The following is a 17699-nucleotide window of genomic DNA, read 5'->3' as shown; positions in this document are numbered from 1 at the left end:
TCCAATATGGAGGGCATATTCTCTTCACATGGGGGACACAACCCACTTGGCCGCCCCAGAGAGTTTGGGTACAGCTTGGCAGAATGAAGACTAGGAAACTCCCAAATGTGCATGGGAGCACTGCTGGGACTTACTCACCCTAAACTCTTCAGTTTACCAGTGCGGAGGCTAATAAGTTTAGATCTGTTTGTCCCCCTGGACCATCTCACCTGCTTGGGCATTGGTGACCTGGAGCAAAGAGGAGAAAACCATACACCCCTGTAAGAGATATACCATTATTCCGTGAGGCTAGCTGATCAATCATTAAGCGTGCTCAGGGGTACTGTGGACCAGCCTGATGATGGTAGCAAATTATCCAGCACCATGGCAGGTTGATCATTGTCTCTGGTTAAGCCCTCACTCCCTCAAGCCACTTTCCATTTTTACTATAAATCCATCTCAACTTTGTAGATGGGCTAGATGGATTTATGGTAAATGAGAACTGTTAGGCATGTTTTAAGTGCCACAAACTTAGCATGTGTTGACTTTTCCAAAAAAGTTTTCAAGGTCCCCTCTTGACCTATGCAGACATGATACTGCATTTGGGGTTACCATTACCATATCTCATTAGCTAGCCCATTGTCCAACATGGTAAATCGAGTGGGCATTAGATTTCTACATTATCTGTCAACAACAAAATATCATCTGCAACTCATTAGTGTTGCAATATTTTCAGAATTTGGATGAGCAGCACTGGACAAACTTGCCTTGAGGTTTTTTTTGAGCAAAACAACATAAGCCTTAACCCTTGCTCTCCCGACTAAAATTCTTTCTGTCCCCACTTAAAAAATGATTCCAGTGACCTGAGAAAATATCCAAAGTGAAGTTCAGAAACCTCAATTGGTTAAACATCTAACCTGCAACAAGAAAAGTCAGCCCGGATCACACCCTATGACCGGAATTTCCCGGCCCCATTACCATCAGGCAGGTGGGGGAGGACAATATGGTGGGAGGGCCGAAAATCAGTTTCATGCCATGATCGTCCACTCCACCTGTCAAGGGTGGGCCGCATTTCCGACCACTGCACACCAGGAGCCTCATTTCAATATTTTCGCATCTCATTTATAAGGCTTGCTGACCGGAATCATCCTCCCGTGCTGGATCATTCGGGCAGGTCGGTGTGCTTGCACACCATCATGTTGCACAACTGTACATTAGCGACGCGTACCTGGTGAGCTGCACTTCTCTCGGGACTTTGAGGTTTGTTTGCCTACCTTGCTTCGGGCAGCACTTGTGGTCAACAGCGCCAGGCTTCGCAGGCAGCATCACATCACTTTTAGATCTCTGCCTACCAGATCAGCCGTAAGGCAGGGGTGGCTTTCCAATGGCTGCAGGGCTAAGTCTTGCTTGGGGAAGGGGACAAGGTGGCCGCAGGCAAGGGAAGGGGTTGCAGGACAAGAGCTGTATTGGGGAAGGGGATATCCCAGGGTGTGTGTGTGTGTGTGGGGGCGCATGTGGATCTGTGAAAGTGGCCTCAAGATGGTGAGGGCTGAGGAAGTAGTCTCCAGAGGAGATGAGGCCAGGTGGAGATGTGACTGTGAGAGAGTGAGTGGTGATGTCCCTTGAGCTGGCAGTGAGTGAGATGCCAGTGAATGTGTGATGGCTGAGTGAGTGCGTGTTTAGATGTTTGCCTTACCCTGGTGGCATGGATGAGATCATTCATCCGTTTTCTGCCCTGGATGGCTGGCCTCTTGTGTGCAGCATGGTCACTGACCACCTCTGCCACCACCCTCCCAAGCTGGAGTGGTAAGGCTGATGGGCCTCCTACGGCCAAAGCGAGGATAGAAGACATCGCTCCAGGCCTCCCCGGCATCCATAGACCTCCCAGGGATGCGCCACTGAATCGGTGGGCGCGGAGGAGGAGGTTGGGGTGGGGGGGGGTGCGGTTTGCGGTGGCTGAACTCTTCTTGGCTTTTGGGGCCATGTCTTCACTAGACCAGTCCTGGGCTGCAAGTATTGAGAAGTGTGCTGGTGGCTGCAGTTTAAATATGGCGCCCTGCATGAGGAAGCAGTGAGATAATGGTGTGGCGGGCAAGTTGGAAGACCCGCCAGCGAGGCGCCGTGTTTCCTGAGGCTGCATAATTAATGAGGTGGGAGTGGGACGATACGGCACAAAAACCCGCCATTGTGGCCGGCGAGTAAAACGACGATTTCCCGCCAGCTACTGCATTTCGTGCAAACCTGGGACAATTCCGGCCAATGTATTGGGAAAGTCTGTCACCTACTGGCTGACTCATAGAACATCTTCTTTTAAGAAACATATAGATCTTGTAATCTGAATGATCTTGTTATTGTATTTTCATGTCAGTGTTAGACATCGCACCCTGCAAAACCTTGACAGGGCAGTAAAGGACTCCCCTCCAAATGCCCAATTCTGCTTTTTGACAACTCGACTGAAGAGCCAAATCTAAACAATCCAATTAACTGGCCAATATTTTCACAGCTGAAGGGAAAATAGGCAGAACTTTCTCTATTCAATAGAACTGTTAAGGAAATAGCGATTGAAGAAAAGAGGTAGAATCTGGGGTATACTAAGAAGTGCTCATTAAATCTTTAGTGCTGTTCTGACTGTTCTTACTAATAAAGTGGATGAACAAATCTTAGTGAAAATTGTATTCATGAATACCATGCTCCAACCAGTCTCAGTAGTTGGTGAAAGTACTCCATCAAAATTCTTCATAATTTTGAATATCTCTAATTCCCCTTAATTTCTCAGTTTAAGAAGAGCAATCCCAGCTTTTCCACATAACGAAAGTTCCTCGCACATGTGGCAAGATCTTCAGCTCGGCAAGTGGGGGGTGGGGCCTGCTCGCTGAGGTGTAAAACAACGCGGGATGACATCAGGCATGCAATCCGACATCACCGCACATCATTTAGATTTTCTATGTGTGCCCACTGAACTGTCAAAGGCCGATTAAGGCCTGTTAAGCAATTAAGGCAAACGGCTGAGCTGCCCGTCCAACCTTAAGGTTGGCAGGTGGGCAGGCAAAGAGCCCAGGTGGCCTTTGCAATTTTCATGGAGCCCCATCCACGGGCGGGATGAGATTTCATGGATGATTTAAAATTTTCAGAAAAATTTTTATTAAATTAATGCACATGTCCCAGCTCACGTTTCACACTGGGGGACATGTCATAAAAAAAATTTTTACAACTCTTTATCAGACTGTTTAAACTTTAAACTAATCTCGCTGAGGCACCTCTGTGCCGCAGGGAGATTTCTGCACTCTTTCGCGTGCATGTGCGAAAGAGCACACTCCCGACTCTGGCAACAACACCCTCCCCACCCCTCACCACCTGCACTGGGAGCGCTAAGCGCTTCCGAGCGTGCGTCACACCGATAAAATGGCTTGCTCAGCTGATCGGGGGGCGCCAATCGGCTCTGCCCCCGCCCCTGCATAACCCCACCCCCGACGGGGAGAAAATTCTCCCCATGGTTTCACTCTAGCAAATCTTCACTGAATCCTCTCAAAAGCTTTGACATCCTTCCTAAATGGCGGTGTCCAGAATCGGCTGTACTATTCCCAACCCCGTACTCTATTCCTCTATTTATAAGGCTAAGGATTCCATTCTTTTAACAATATGGTGGATAGACAAACGTCAAACTGCAAGAAAGGGTCATTGGACAGTAATTATCTAAAATAAAGGTGATTTGATTTCATTGTGAATTAAATTGCAGCCCATTATAGCAACTGTCGAGTATTTGGATTCCAGTTAATACATTTTATTTTCTCTTTAGCATTAAATAGAATCATAATCTTGTTAATGCAAGCTGGTGTTACAAATAACTCAGCAATCGTTCCTTTCATTGCAATTAATCAATATAATTGTCTTCAAAGTCAATAAATTGTGCACACTCTGAGAGGTTTTTGGCAATCAGCAGTCCTGGTGTGCTGTAGATTTTTGGAATGTATTGAACTTATTTGATCTCGAAACTCCGTGGACTGGATTCTATGGTGCCCCCATCTAACCCCCCCTGCTGGGCAAGTTTTCAGCTGGGCTTGAAGAGGGGGTGGTGGTGGAACACATAAAATGTGGTGAGTGGCTAACCCACCACCTTGCTGCCCACCCCCAAGCTGACCTCTATGATCTGCTAGGTGGGCGGCCACTGAAATCAGCACACAGCCTGCTAAATTTAATAAAATAATTAAAGGCCAGTTAGGCTTGGTAGCAAGCCTATTGACCAGGCTAATATGCTGCCTGCACCAGAATACGGTTGGGGTGACCGGTTGGCCAAAAGGGTAAGGTATCTGACTTCAGGCCGAATTATGATGCTATCAGACGTGTTGGATCCTGGTCACTAGTTTGGTTGGATTTATGGGTCCAGGTTGCATGCTTGTTTCAGGATGGCTGAGTTGGTACCATAGGCAGAGTAGATCAGCAGACAGTTCTTAGGTAGAGCACATTCTATTTATTTACAAAGGGACTCAGCAGCTACACTTGTGTGCTTACACCTCAAACCCTGTCTCTGCTTACAGATTCTAACTGTAGACCATTGATTACTGAGGTAGCCCGTGCTACTCTGCTATTGGATACTAAGATCATGTGATCTTCCATTATAACATTTTTCCTAAATCTATATTAAACATCAGATTACCACATCCCTCTCCCTTTACTTAGAAATACATTTTACAGTTACAATTACAATTTTTATCAAAATGTCAAATTGTTTACACAGATAAGTAATTTACAAATTCTGTCTTTCTGGGGGTTTCCTTATGTATGTAGAAAGTCGCAGCTCTACAGCTTCAGATGCTTTGTCAGGAACCTACTTTTCTGGAGTTGTCTGAACATCAGGTTCTTTGGCGGGCACCTGCAAATCTGTTTCCTCAACTCTTGTAGGCACAGCCGATCCTTCAGACAGCTGAGTTCTTCCAAGTGGATGCATTGGTGATAATATTCCAAAATTCCTTGGAGTGGGTGCGTTGGCTATAATATTCCAAAATTTCCTGGATTCTGGAAAGGTTCCAGTGGATTGGAAAAATGCTAATATAACGCTCTTATTCAAAAAGAGGGGAGGCAGAAAATAGGAAACTGTAGACCAGTTAGTTTAACATCTGTCATTGGGAAATTGTTGGAATCCATTTTTAAGAAAGTGGTAATGGGGCATTTGGAAAGTCAAAATGCAATCCATCAGAATCAGCATGGTTTTATGAAGAGTAAATCATGTTTGAGCAATTTGCTAGAGTTCTTTGAAGATGTGACAAGCAAAGTGGATAATGGGGATCCTGTAGATGTAGTATATCTGGACTTCCAGAAGGCCTTTGATAAGGTGCTGCACAAAAGATTAGTACACAAGATAAGATCACATGGAGTTAGGGGTAATATATTAGCTTGGATAGAGGATTGGCTAACCAACAGAAAGCAGAGAGTCGGGATAAATGGGTCTTTTTCTGGATGTCAAGCTGTAACTAGTGGGGTGCCACAGGGTTTGGTCCTTGGGCCCCAAATATTTACAATCTATATTATTGACTTGGATTCAAGAATAGAATGTACTATAGCTAAATTTTCAGATGACACCAAAATAAGTGGGAAAGTAAGTTGCAATGAAGAAGTAAGAAGTTTACAAACGGATATGGACAGGTTAGGTGAATGGGCCAAAATTTGGCAGATGGAGTTTAACATGGATAAGTGTAAGGTTATCCATTTTGGTTGGAAGAATAAAAAGGCGACTTATTGTTTAAATGGAAAGAAACTTCAGAATGCTTCAGTGCAAAGGGATCTGGGTGTCCTCGTGCATGAATCGCTGAAAGCTAGTATGCAGGTACAGCAGGTAATAAGGAAAGGAAATGGAATTTTGGCATTTATTGCTAAAGGAATAGAGTATAAAAATAGGGAAATGTTGTTGCAATTGTACAAGGCATTGGTGAGACCGCACCTGGAGTACTATGCATAGTTTTGGCCCCCTTACTTGAGGAAGGATGTAATTGCATTGGAGGTGGTTCAGAGGAGGTTCACTAGATTGATTCCAGAGATGCGGGACTTATGAGGAGAGTTTGAGCAGTTTAGGCCTATACTCGCTAGAGTTTAGAAGGATGAGAGGAGATCTAATTGAGGTATATAAGATGCTAAAGGGGATAGACCAAAGTAGACATGGAGCGGATGTTTCCCCTTGTGGGGTATTCTAGAATGAGAGGCCATAGTTTTAGGCTAAGGGGTGGTAGATTTAAATCAGAGATGAGGAGGAATTATTTTTCTCAAAGGGTTGTGAATCTGTGGAATTTACAATCTCTGAGTGCAGTCGATGCCAGGACACTGAATAAATTTAAGGAAGAGATAGACAGATTTTTAGTTAGTAATGGGTTGAAAGGTTATGGGGAGAAGGTGGGAAATTGGAGTTGAGGCTGAAATGAGATCAGCCATGATTGTATTGAATGGCGGGGCAGGCTCAAGGGGCTGAATTGTCTATTCCTGCTCCTGGTTCTTATGCTCTTCTGTTCAACAGGAGACATTGACTCAGTCATGAACACTGGTGATATAATTTCTTGGTACTTTGTTTCTCTCCTCATGATACGATCCACATGTCTCCAGTCTTCCACTATCACACGGTGAGGAAGAGGTCCAGTCACTGTACTTATTTCACCTGATAACAACTTGGGTCCTTCTCCAAAATTCTTCACATATACAGTCTCTCCTACAATAAACTTCTTGTCACGACTATGCCAGTCATGCCTAGTTTTCTAACTTCCCTGACGCCTTTCCACTTTCCCCCCTAAATTTGACGTTATTAAGCTCAATTTTGTCTTAAGACGACGTTTCATCAACAATTCCGTAGGTGTGACACCTGTTGTCGTCTGAGGGGTGGTCCTACAATGGAAAGGAAATCATGCTAGCTTTGTCGCTAAGGAATCTCCAATTAATTTTTTCCGGTCAGCCTTGAACGTTTGAACCACTCTCCCGGCCAATCCATTTGAGGAAGGGTGGTACGGTGAAGTTTTTACATGAGTGATACCATTGAGGCTGATAAACCGTTGAAGCTTAGCGCTCGCAAACATCGTGTCGATATCTGATACAAGTGCTCCTGGCAGTCCGTTGATGGCGAAACTTTGAAGTAGCAGAAGATGTGTTGACTTCACCTTCGGCTTCCCAACCACCCCTGTCTGCCCCTGCGGACCCACACGCCAAGGGCAAAATTCTGCCCCATGTTTTCGCTGCTAAGTCATTTCTTTTTATTTGTCTGCCAGTGGTGGCTGCTTCCCCTTCTCAGCAGAGCCTTGCATTTTTGTGTCCTTTTTGGCTGGGGCTTCCCACCCATTGTGGAGGACGGCGCCATCTTGCACTCCCTGTTTGTCTTTTGAATCCCACACTGAGCTTTCCATGGCCAGCGCTATCTCTGGCGCCTTCTTAAAATCCAAATTTGTTTCAGACAGTAATCGCTTCTGGGTGGTATATTCATTTACACCACACTGCAAACGACCTCTAAGCATGTCATTTATAGATGTACCAGAATCGCAATGTTCTGTTAATTGTTTCAGACTTGCCACAAAACAAGCAACTATTTCCCCCGGGGCTCTATTTCTTGAGTTAAATTTGAACCGTTGCATCATTACTGAGAGCTTTGCCTGTGACTCTTTACGAGGTTCACTAAGTCATCAAAACTTTTCAATCTGGGGCACTGGGTGCCATCAAACTTTGAATCAATCCATTGGTCTTACTCCCACACATAGATAAGAGGATCGCTCACCTCTTTTCCTCCCTGGCAATGTCGTTTGCTTGGAAAAAGAACGCAAGACGTTCAATATAATGAGATCAATCACCTGCGGCTGGATCAAAAGGATCAATTCTTCCAAATTGCATCATGCTTTGAGGGGATTGCTTCAATGGTTAGGACTGAAATTCTACTTACAATTACCATTCGAGGCATGGCCTGATTTCGTTTGTTTATTTTCTCCATAAACTTGTTTCATTCTCAAAGCCAGCTTACTGTATCTTCACCTTTTCCTCACTTCTTCTTGTTTTTTTCTCATCCTTCCTTGCTTTTTCCCCACTGTCAGTTTGTTGGACCCTAGTCACTAGTTTGGTTGGATTTACAGATCCAGGTTGCACGCTTGTTTCAGGATGGCTGAGTTGGTACCATCGGCAGAGTAGATCAGCAGACAGTTCTTAGGTAGAGCACATTCTATTTATTTACAAAGGGACTCAGCAGCTACACTTGTGCGCTTAGAAGTCAAACCCCGTCTCTACATTACAGACTCTAACTATAGACTACTGCTACTGAGGTAGCCCGTGCTACTCTGCTATTGGATACTAAGATCATGTGATCTTTCATTATAACATTCTTCTTAAAGGTATATTACACATCAGATTACCACAAAATGGTTGTAGGCTCGAGTCCTATGGCAGTCAGGAGAAGAATGTGGTGTCGTTGTAACGCCATTGTTCTAGCAGTTGAGCCACCCAGGCTCATGCTTTGGGGACATATATTCAAATCCCACCTTGGCAGCTGGTAGAATTTAGATTCAATTAATTAACAATTCTGAAATTGAAAACTGGTCTCAGTATTGGTGACCATGACAACTATCATGAATTGCTATAATACAGCTGGCATGGAGGGCAGGCCATTTTTTGTAGCCTAGATTAAAAAAGGCAGGAAGGAAGGGGAGACACCTCATTCAGGGGGCTGTGTGCATCAGGGTTACTATCACCCCACCAACCCCCCCACCCCACCCAAGATATCAACCCCCTTCCTTCCGTGCAGCCTGCCCTGCAAATCCTGGCCCCACCTCTCCCCTCCTCAGTCCTTAAGCTCTCAGATCCTTTCCCAGTCTAAAAACCTAAGTCTTACCTTTGTGCAGCAGCCATCGAGCTCCTTCATGCAGTCCTGGCAGCATCCACAACTAAGTTCTGACGCTGAGGAGACTGCTAGACCTGTCAGCCAAGCGTATCCCCCACAAGGTGCAGTCCCACTTGTCAGCTCATCCCAGATATGTAGATCCAATGACTGCTTTCTGTTTAGAAAAAGACAACAGATGGTTCAAGAAAATGTTCCATTCTAAGCAAACATAAGAACTATAAAGTTCAACTTGCACCTTGGAAAACCTAATATAGCACACAGTGATTGTTTCGCCAAGCACTTGGGGTCTCGATGGTGTTCTTTAGGGTTTGTCTGTTTACCTAAGAAAGTTACTTTAGACTGTAGTTCGTAAAAACCATTATCATGTACTTACATCTCTATGTACCTCTACACAAGGTTGGACTTCTCTTTTCCTCTAGATCTCAATTACTTAGTCATGTGTTATTGTGTCATAATTACATCAGCATCATGTACTTCTGATGTTAACTGTACATCTTTACCAAGACCTTACTCTACATATCCACCAAGTCTTTATCCCAAAGATATACATCCTCCTACACATCCTGCCCAAAATCCCAGACTTCATTCAATTTTCCTTTTATCCTCTTCCAAAGATCTGTATGCCTGTCAGGTCTGCAATTTCACTTGAAGTTTTTCTGGGTCTTTTACTCACTTTCCGCTGCCACCATATTTTGTCCTGTGTTCAGGGTCCAGATGGAGCTGTTTAGGGTTTTGTTGTTTCCCTAAGAAAGCTACTTCAGACTGTAGTTCATAAAAACCATTTGTGTTTATTTATTGCTCTATGTACATCTTAGGAATTCTGCACGATTGGACTTCTCCTTCCATCCAGATCTCAGTCACTTAGTCATGTGTCATTACATCATAGTTATATCAGTATCACATGCTTCTAATGTTAATCCTTTACTCTACAGTGGCTATACTTCAAAAGTATCTCCTAGGTGGTACAATGCTTTGGAGCACCCTGAGGCCATGAAAGGTGCCATATCAATGCAAATTATTTCTACTCCTTCCATTTGAAAAGCACTTCTGTCTGGTTTCCAATTCCATCAAACAGCAATGATGCTGCATAAAATGTTACCCATGGATATCTTCTGTCTCCCACATTAATAGGAAACATAAGAGAATATTTTCCAGTCACCAATGCTTTAGGAACAAAGCAGATGATCGGGATTGGAAAAGCAGGCATAGATCCAAATACCAAGTACCAATAGCTTTCTCCTAACTAGCTGTAACAGATGGGATATGTGTAGAAATGTTGACATTTGCAAACATTAGCAGGATGATGCTGCCTTGTTCTGGGCCAGTGGCACACAAGAGCAGGAAAGAGACAAATACTAGACAGTTGGCTGCAAGGCACTTTTAAGTGGAGCATGCATTGCAAGGCATAGCATTTGTTTTTCATGTGGCTATGTCAAGGTACTCCCTCAAGGCTGCTCCCAATCGGCTGCCATAATTTCCTCAGAATTTGCATGTAGTTAGGAACAGGAACAGCTCTGAGGAAACTCCAGGCCTATGTAGCCCTATGCCTTTGTCGGATTGGTGAGCAGGCAACCAACACTAGCCAAGGGCTTGGGATGGTGGAATAATTTTGTTTTACCCTCTCCATGCTCCCGCAAAGCAAAATGGGACTTGGGGGTTTCCTCTTTTTGAATAGGTCAAACACAATAGTTAAAATTGATTACTTATAGACAGCAGGATATAATTTGTTATAGATATTGTGGGGTGTACTTTGTATAAATGGTGCTTCCCCATAGACATCCAATTTTAATACAATTTGTGGTGCACTCCTGACATTACTGTTTAAGCACTCATCTAGTGATGAAAAAGTACAGGCTCCGGTTTTAACTAGGGCTCTGTTTTTGGAGGGTGACTTGTTATAAGTACAATATTTAACTGCTCTGGAAGAAGAGAAAAAAATGAGGCCTTGGGTATTTTATCTCCCAAGGTATTTTATCACCTGGGGTGTTTTATCTCCCAGGTTATTTTATTGCCAGGTATTTTAACTCTTGGGATATTTTAGCTCCCAGAACTCACTTAAATGCCACTAGCCAAGTTCTCAATTGTTCCAGGTGGGAAGTCAGTAGGAAAGGATGCACATTTCATGATCCAGAGCAGGACCAAATACTGTTGCTGACAAGCTACTTACTTGACACAGCTGGTTCTGTATGAACGCAACAATTCTGAAAGTTTTTCTGCAACTGTATTGTCAGATCTTAATAGATGGAGGCAGTGTTGCCATCTTGGATTTTCCAATTCAATTCATTTGATTAATCAGGAGATTTCTTGAGCTTCTGAGAACAGTAAAACAGCTAACAGAATAAAATTGCGGGCAATATTGTAATAAGGGGAAGCTCTCAAGCAACAGAAAGCAGTTCAGAGAAATAGTCAGTTGCTAAATGTCAACCATGTACAGGCGTTGTCAGATTCAACACTTTCCTCTCAATTTGCGTGTCAGATCACGGTAAGATAAATGCTTGGGAAAGAAGAAAATAGGAACTGACTTTGCACAGGAAGTTATCTGTGTTGTCCCGAAAGAAATGTCATGCAATCCATTTGAAGTAAGTGCTATTTCCAACACAACCTGATACCCAAGTCAAGACACTGCATTTAGGAAAATAAATTTTGCAGTTTAGCTTATTATTGATATTAATAATAGAAGAAATTATTCAACCCATTGGAAAGAAAGTACTCGCATTTAAATAACACTTTCCACAGCCTCCTGAAGTGCTTCAGATCCACTTGAGTCCTTCTTTCAAGAGAAGCGTTGTCACCATTGTAAGTAAAAACAGCAGCCGAATTGTACACAACAAGCTCTCACAAACAGCAATGTCCCAGTAATTTATTCTTAGTGTTGGTTGACTGATAATTACTAATCAGGGCATCAGGGGGAATTTCTCTGCTCTTCTACAAAATAGATTCATTGGATCTTTATGGCAGACAGCAGATAGAATCTTGATGTAACGTTTCACTTGAAAGGGGAGAACCTCTGTCAATGCAGCACTCCCTCAGTACTTCACAATAGTGTCAGCCTGTGCTTAAGATTCTGGAGTGCAGATTGAACCCAAAACCTTTTGAGTCAGAGGTGAGCACAGAACTACTGAACCGAATTATCATGAGGGGTGTGTGGGTTGATGTACACTTGTTTTCTGGTTATTTTTTGCAGTGGTTATTCCCCTAACTTCTCCCTTCTCTTTTTCATCCTCCTCCTGGGACGAGAATTGAGCAGGTTCTATGAAGGGCTCACGATCCACTCTGTCAGGTCACTGCCCAGGTGGCCATGTTAGGTGATTACCCTCAGAATGTCAGCATTCAGATTGCATTGAAGTAGTTGTCTGATCTGAAAAATGATTACAACTTTGAATTTTTACATTGAACTTATCACATCTCCCAGAAACATCCAAAAGCACTTCAAATACAATTAATTACATAGGATTTAATGGACCCAACTGGTCTTTGCAACTGCTTATGCTTCCCCCCACCTACATCAGCTCACCGTAATGGTTTTTTTTATTCTTTTCTCCCTCTAGCTTCCTTTCAAATGCATCCTTGCTATCCACTCAACCACTCCACATAGCAGCAAGTTCCACATTCTCATCACGAACTTTCTCCTGAATTCCTTATTGGATTGATTTTAATGACCGTTGTACATTTACGGCATGGACCCTACCACACCTCCACAAGTGGAAACATCTTCTCTACGTCTATCATTTCAAACACCTTTATAATTTAAAGCTCTATATCAGGACATCTCTTTGCATTCTCTTTACTGGAGGAAATAGCCCCAGCCAGTTCAGTCTTTCCGGATGGTTATCACTTCTCAGTTTTGGTGTCATACTTGCAAACCTTCTTTGCACTTTCTCCTGTGCTTTTATATTCTTTTTGTGACATGGAGACCAGAACTGTGCAAAGTACTCTATACATAGTCTAACCAACCATATATTTAACATAACTTTTATACTTTTAAATTCTGTTGCTCAAGAAACCAAACCCTATTGATTTGCTTGCACTTTTTTATGGCTTTGTAAATTTGCTTTGCCACTTTTAATTATTTGTGAATGTGGACCCCCAGACCCATTTGCACTAATATTCCATCTTCTATAACAGCAAGGTCCCAACAAATAGCAAAGAAATGAAAGACCAGCTCTCCTTTTCTTGATGGTGTTGGTTGAGGGAAGAATATGGACCAGGACATAAGAAGAAATTAGTGCCATGGGATCGTCGGCATGTACCCACATAGGCAAACTGATTTCGCATTTCATCTAAGGATAACAGCTCCAACAATACGACACCCCCTCAATATAACACATATAATTGCAAACCAGGATAGCATGTGGCTTGTAGGGGAACTTGCAGGCAATAGTGTTCCCATACAGCTGCTGCCTTTGTCCTTCGAGGTGGTAGAGGTCCTGGGTTTGGAAGGCGCTATCGAAGGAGCCTTGGTGAGTTGCTGCAGTGCATCTTGTAGACACTGCTGCCACCAGTGCCAAAGGAAGTGAATGTCCAAATTGTTGAAAGATGTACCAGTCAAGCGGGCTGCTTACTCTTCAATGCTAACGTGACAAGCCTTTCCACAGGTAGGTGTCACAGTGCTCTTACCAGCTCTCTGGATGGCAGGTGAGACCCTATCACCTACATTAAATCCCACCCATTTTATCCCTGCTACCACTGCAAACAACCTACTTCCTTTGTTCTTTGCCAGAAGGTAGGTCTGATCCACAGCACTGTGACCTCCACCGTGGGTAGGGCAAGGAGGCAGGTCCCAAACAGTGATTGAAGCCCATGCTGTTGGCACCATTCTAATCCACTCCAACCAACCAACCAGCAGTTCACCCCCACATTCTAAGTGGCAACATACATTTCTACATGTTGTAGCCTGGAGCTATGGATAGAGATGGTAGATGCTCCAATTTCCCTTTCCAACACATAGGCTGACCAGGACTCTCCCCCACTTGCTATTAGTGTATGTTGAAAGATATTCAAACTGCTTGGTAACATCATGAATGCACCTTCCTTGGCTATCATGTCCTGAAATGGGGCTTGAACCCAGAGCTTCTGGGCTCAGAGGCAGCAGCTTTATCCACTGTGCCACAAGACCTCAATCTATTCCCTACGTACCTTCAATCTAAGCCTACTTCCCTACTTGTTCCTCTGCATGCAGAGGTTTTAAAAGGGGAAGAGATCAAAATAGCTCAGTGAAGATAGGAAAAAGCTATAATTATTTTTACAACAGCATAATAACCGTTATCTACAGGACAGTATATTCGGCTCGGCGAGTGGGGGCGATGCCCGCTCGCCTTGGCATAAAATGACACGGGGTGACATTGGGCATGTGTCCCGACATCACTGCGCATCATTTCGATTTTCAGTTTAACGGGCGCGCAACCGAGTCGGCTGTGCGCCCACTGAACTGTCATAAGCCGATTAAGGCCATTTTACTAACAATTAAAATAATTAAGGGGGCTGGCCGTCCAACCTTAAGGTTGGCGGATGGGCAGCCGAAGAGCCCAGGCGGCCTTCACATTTTTCATGGAACCCTCATCCACGGGTGGAATGAGGTTTCATGAATGATTTTAAATTCTCTCAAAAATTTGTTTGAAATTAATGCACATGTCCCAGCTCTTGTGACAGTTTCACATGAGGGGACATGTCATAAAAATCTTTTCAACACTCTATTGAACTGTTAAAGCTTAAAACCAATCTCACTGAAGCACCTCTGCACCTGAGGGAGATTTCTGCACGCTTTTGTGCGCGTGTGCGAAAGGGGCACACTCCTGACTCAGGGAAGACCCCCCCTGCCCGCCCATACAGGGAACGCTCAGCACTTCTGGGTACGCGTCACACGTAAGACGGCGGCATGGACCCGATCGGGGGCACAACCCCCACCTCCCCCCTCGAGGGGGAAAGATTCTACCCCTAAATTTCAAGGGAACTGTCTTGTCCTCAAACAGTTGAAAGACCTTAACAAACACAGTTTGCATCATTTCGTGAGTAGATTCTCACTGGATTTTCCAATCAGCATCTCGATCGAGTAAGTGTGCCCTCTCGGTTTTACTCATGGAATTGCGAAATAAGCATTTTTTTCTGTGTGCTTCTGATGGTTTGAAAGTTCATTTGAATACATTTTTTTTTAAAAGGTCAAGTAAAATCTTTGAAGAAAACAGTGCAAGCTTGTAGTTTATGCTTTGGTTGAACAAGCACTCTGCAAGGACATAGGGCAGGCTTTGCCATTGGCAGGGGTGCTCGGCGGGGGCGGGGGTGGGGACGGGGGCGCTGCCTGTGCGGGCAGGGGGGAGGAGGGCAAGTAGGCCAAGCACGAAAGAGCACTTTAATCTCCCTGAGGTGAGGCACGGAACCGCCTCAGGAAGATGAAGTGCTCTTTGAAAACAATGAATGAGCAAAACAAGAATGCCTTAAAACGTGTCCCCTCGTGTGACCCTGTCACACCAGCAGGGACATGTTTTTAATCCAAGTGTGAAATTTTTATTGCATTTTTACTTGCTTTTAGGAAACCTCATTCCGCCCATGGGTGAGGTGCCCCAAAAAGTGCCCACGCAGCTTAGCGTTTTCACCCGCCCGCCAACCGTTCAGTTGGATGGGCAGCATGAATTCGACATCAATTACTTTACTAGTGGCCTTAATTGGCCTTTTAATTGTCGGCAGGGGCGCTGCCGACTCCAGTGCGTGCCTGCCGACCGAAATATCAGAGGACTACGCGAGGATGTCGGGACACTCACCCGACGTCATCGCCCATCACTTTACCCTCGGCCTGGTCAGGCGCTCGGCCGCATGCCGAGCTCAATATTCTGCCCAAGGTGGGCAAGATTGGACTTGGGATGAGTGGGTGCCATTCAGACCTTGAACTGGCACCTGCTGCGTGCACGCACACCACTGCCGTGAATTGTGTTGGACATCATATTGGTGAAGGCGTTAGAGCGCGCAGTTAACATCTGCTGGAAGTATCCACATCGTGGCATCAATAAGCATGCAATGCTGATTTGATGACAGCAGTGTTGTTTTGAATCTCAACGCTCCAACTGATGCTGCCTCTTAACTTTTCACAGTTGAACACATGTTAAGCCACATGAAAGACCCCTCCTCCACCACCTTCCCCTCCGCCCCCACCAACCAGTGCTATTTAAACGGGATCATCAAATACTCACGGATTAGTTGCTGGCTGATTTCTTCTGGCTGTTACTACGCCTCTGCAAGTGTTTGGTGCTTTCCATAATTGTTCAAATTTGCAAAAATCTACAGGGTGTGGTGTGCCAGGTGCTGGAGGACATCTTGCTGACTTCAGGCTTCTGCACAAATCAGTTGCTGTCAGGCATGTTTGCACCAGTGGGCAATGCCCTTCAATAACAGCATGGTAAGGACAATGAATAGAGCCTATGCAGATCTGGACACACTGCTCGATGAGGGAGGAGGAGGAGGAGGCTAAGGGCTCTCAGCAGGAGGCCACATCCACTTAGGGTGCCGGGGGAAGCAATCCTGCAACTTTTTGCTGACTCCAGGCTCCTGCACAAGTCAGTTGTTCTCGACACAAATCAACTGATTTGTGCAAAAGCAAAAAATGCAAAAGCCATTTGCATTGAATAACACAGGCTGGCCAGAAGGAGACTGATAGCCTGCTAAGACAAAAGGCCTCAGTGAGGAACAATACGTGAGTTGTTTGAACTTCATTAAGGATGTCCTCACTGAAATCTGCCAGCTACTGCAGCCACACATGCAACCTCGGAACAGGGGTAAAGACTGTATGGCCAGTGGCTGTGAAGATCACTCTGGCCATGAACTTTAATGTATTTGGCTCCTTTCAGGCTGGAACTCGAGATATTTGCAACACCTCAAAGTTTTCCATCCACTGATCCGTTAGTGAGGTCACTGACACATTCTACTCAAAGAGTGGTAATTACATTTCATTCTCTCTTGTGAGGAGTATATTTTTATAAAAGATATATAGACATTATCATTGTGATTTCTTTTTTTTAAACTGAACAAAGACCCTTAAAATGGCTGAACCTATGTCTGTCTGTGACCCCAGACAAAAGAAGCCACTTGGCAGTTTTAGAAAAACTCACACCTCGTTATCTCTGAGGAGTCACTAATGACCACCTTTGGACTGCACAGCTTAACTTCAATGAGAGCCATGTATACAAAGGCCATCTGCACTGAATAACCTAGGCTGGCCAGAAGGAGATGAATCATCCACCAAGGCAAAAGGCCCCTCAACCTTTCTTTCAATTCGTACAGACTGGATGCAGGGGTGATATTTCCTTGGGCCGGTGTTCTAGAATAAGGGTCACAGTCTCAGGATTTGAGGTAGACCATTTAGGACTGTGATGGAGAAACTGCTTCAGTCAGAGGGTGGTGAATCTATGGAATTCTCTACCACAGAAGGCTGTGGAGCCCAGTCATGAATATACTTAAGAAGGAAATAGGTAGATTTCTGCACTCTAAAGCCACCCAGGGGAGAGTGCAGGATTATGCCATTGAGATAGAGGATCAGCAATGATCATATTAAATGGTAGAGCAGGTATGAAGGGCCGAATGACCTACCCCTGCCCCTATGTTCTGTGTTTCTATGTTTCTACTTAATGGCTGAGACCTTTAGAAATCTTCCAAACCCATCTGCATTCCAAACTATCTCTTTTGTTTGAATGGGCCTCTGGCTTGTTGAACAAGTTAATATTGCCTTGCTGAGCTAAAGAGCTCAGTCTGCTCTTTATCATCTGTCTAGCAGCCTCACAGACAAGGAGCTTTGCCCAGGTGAAACACAAGGCCACACCTACACTGGTTCTGCTTGAAATTCTGTACCGTTGCCATTTCTGTGTGTCTGTCTCACCTTGTGAAG

Source organism: Carcharodon carcharias, chromosome 16 (assembly GCF_017639515.1).
Source record: "Carcharodon carcharias isolate sCarCar2 chromosome 16, sCarCar2.pri, whole genome shotgun sequence".
Classification (NCBI taxonomy): Eukaryota; Metazoa; Chordata; class Chondrichthyes; order Lamniformes; family Lamnidae; genus Carcharodon; species Carcharodon carcharias.
This window is presented reverse-complemented; position numbering follows the sequence as displayed.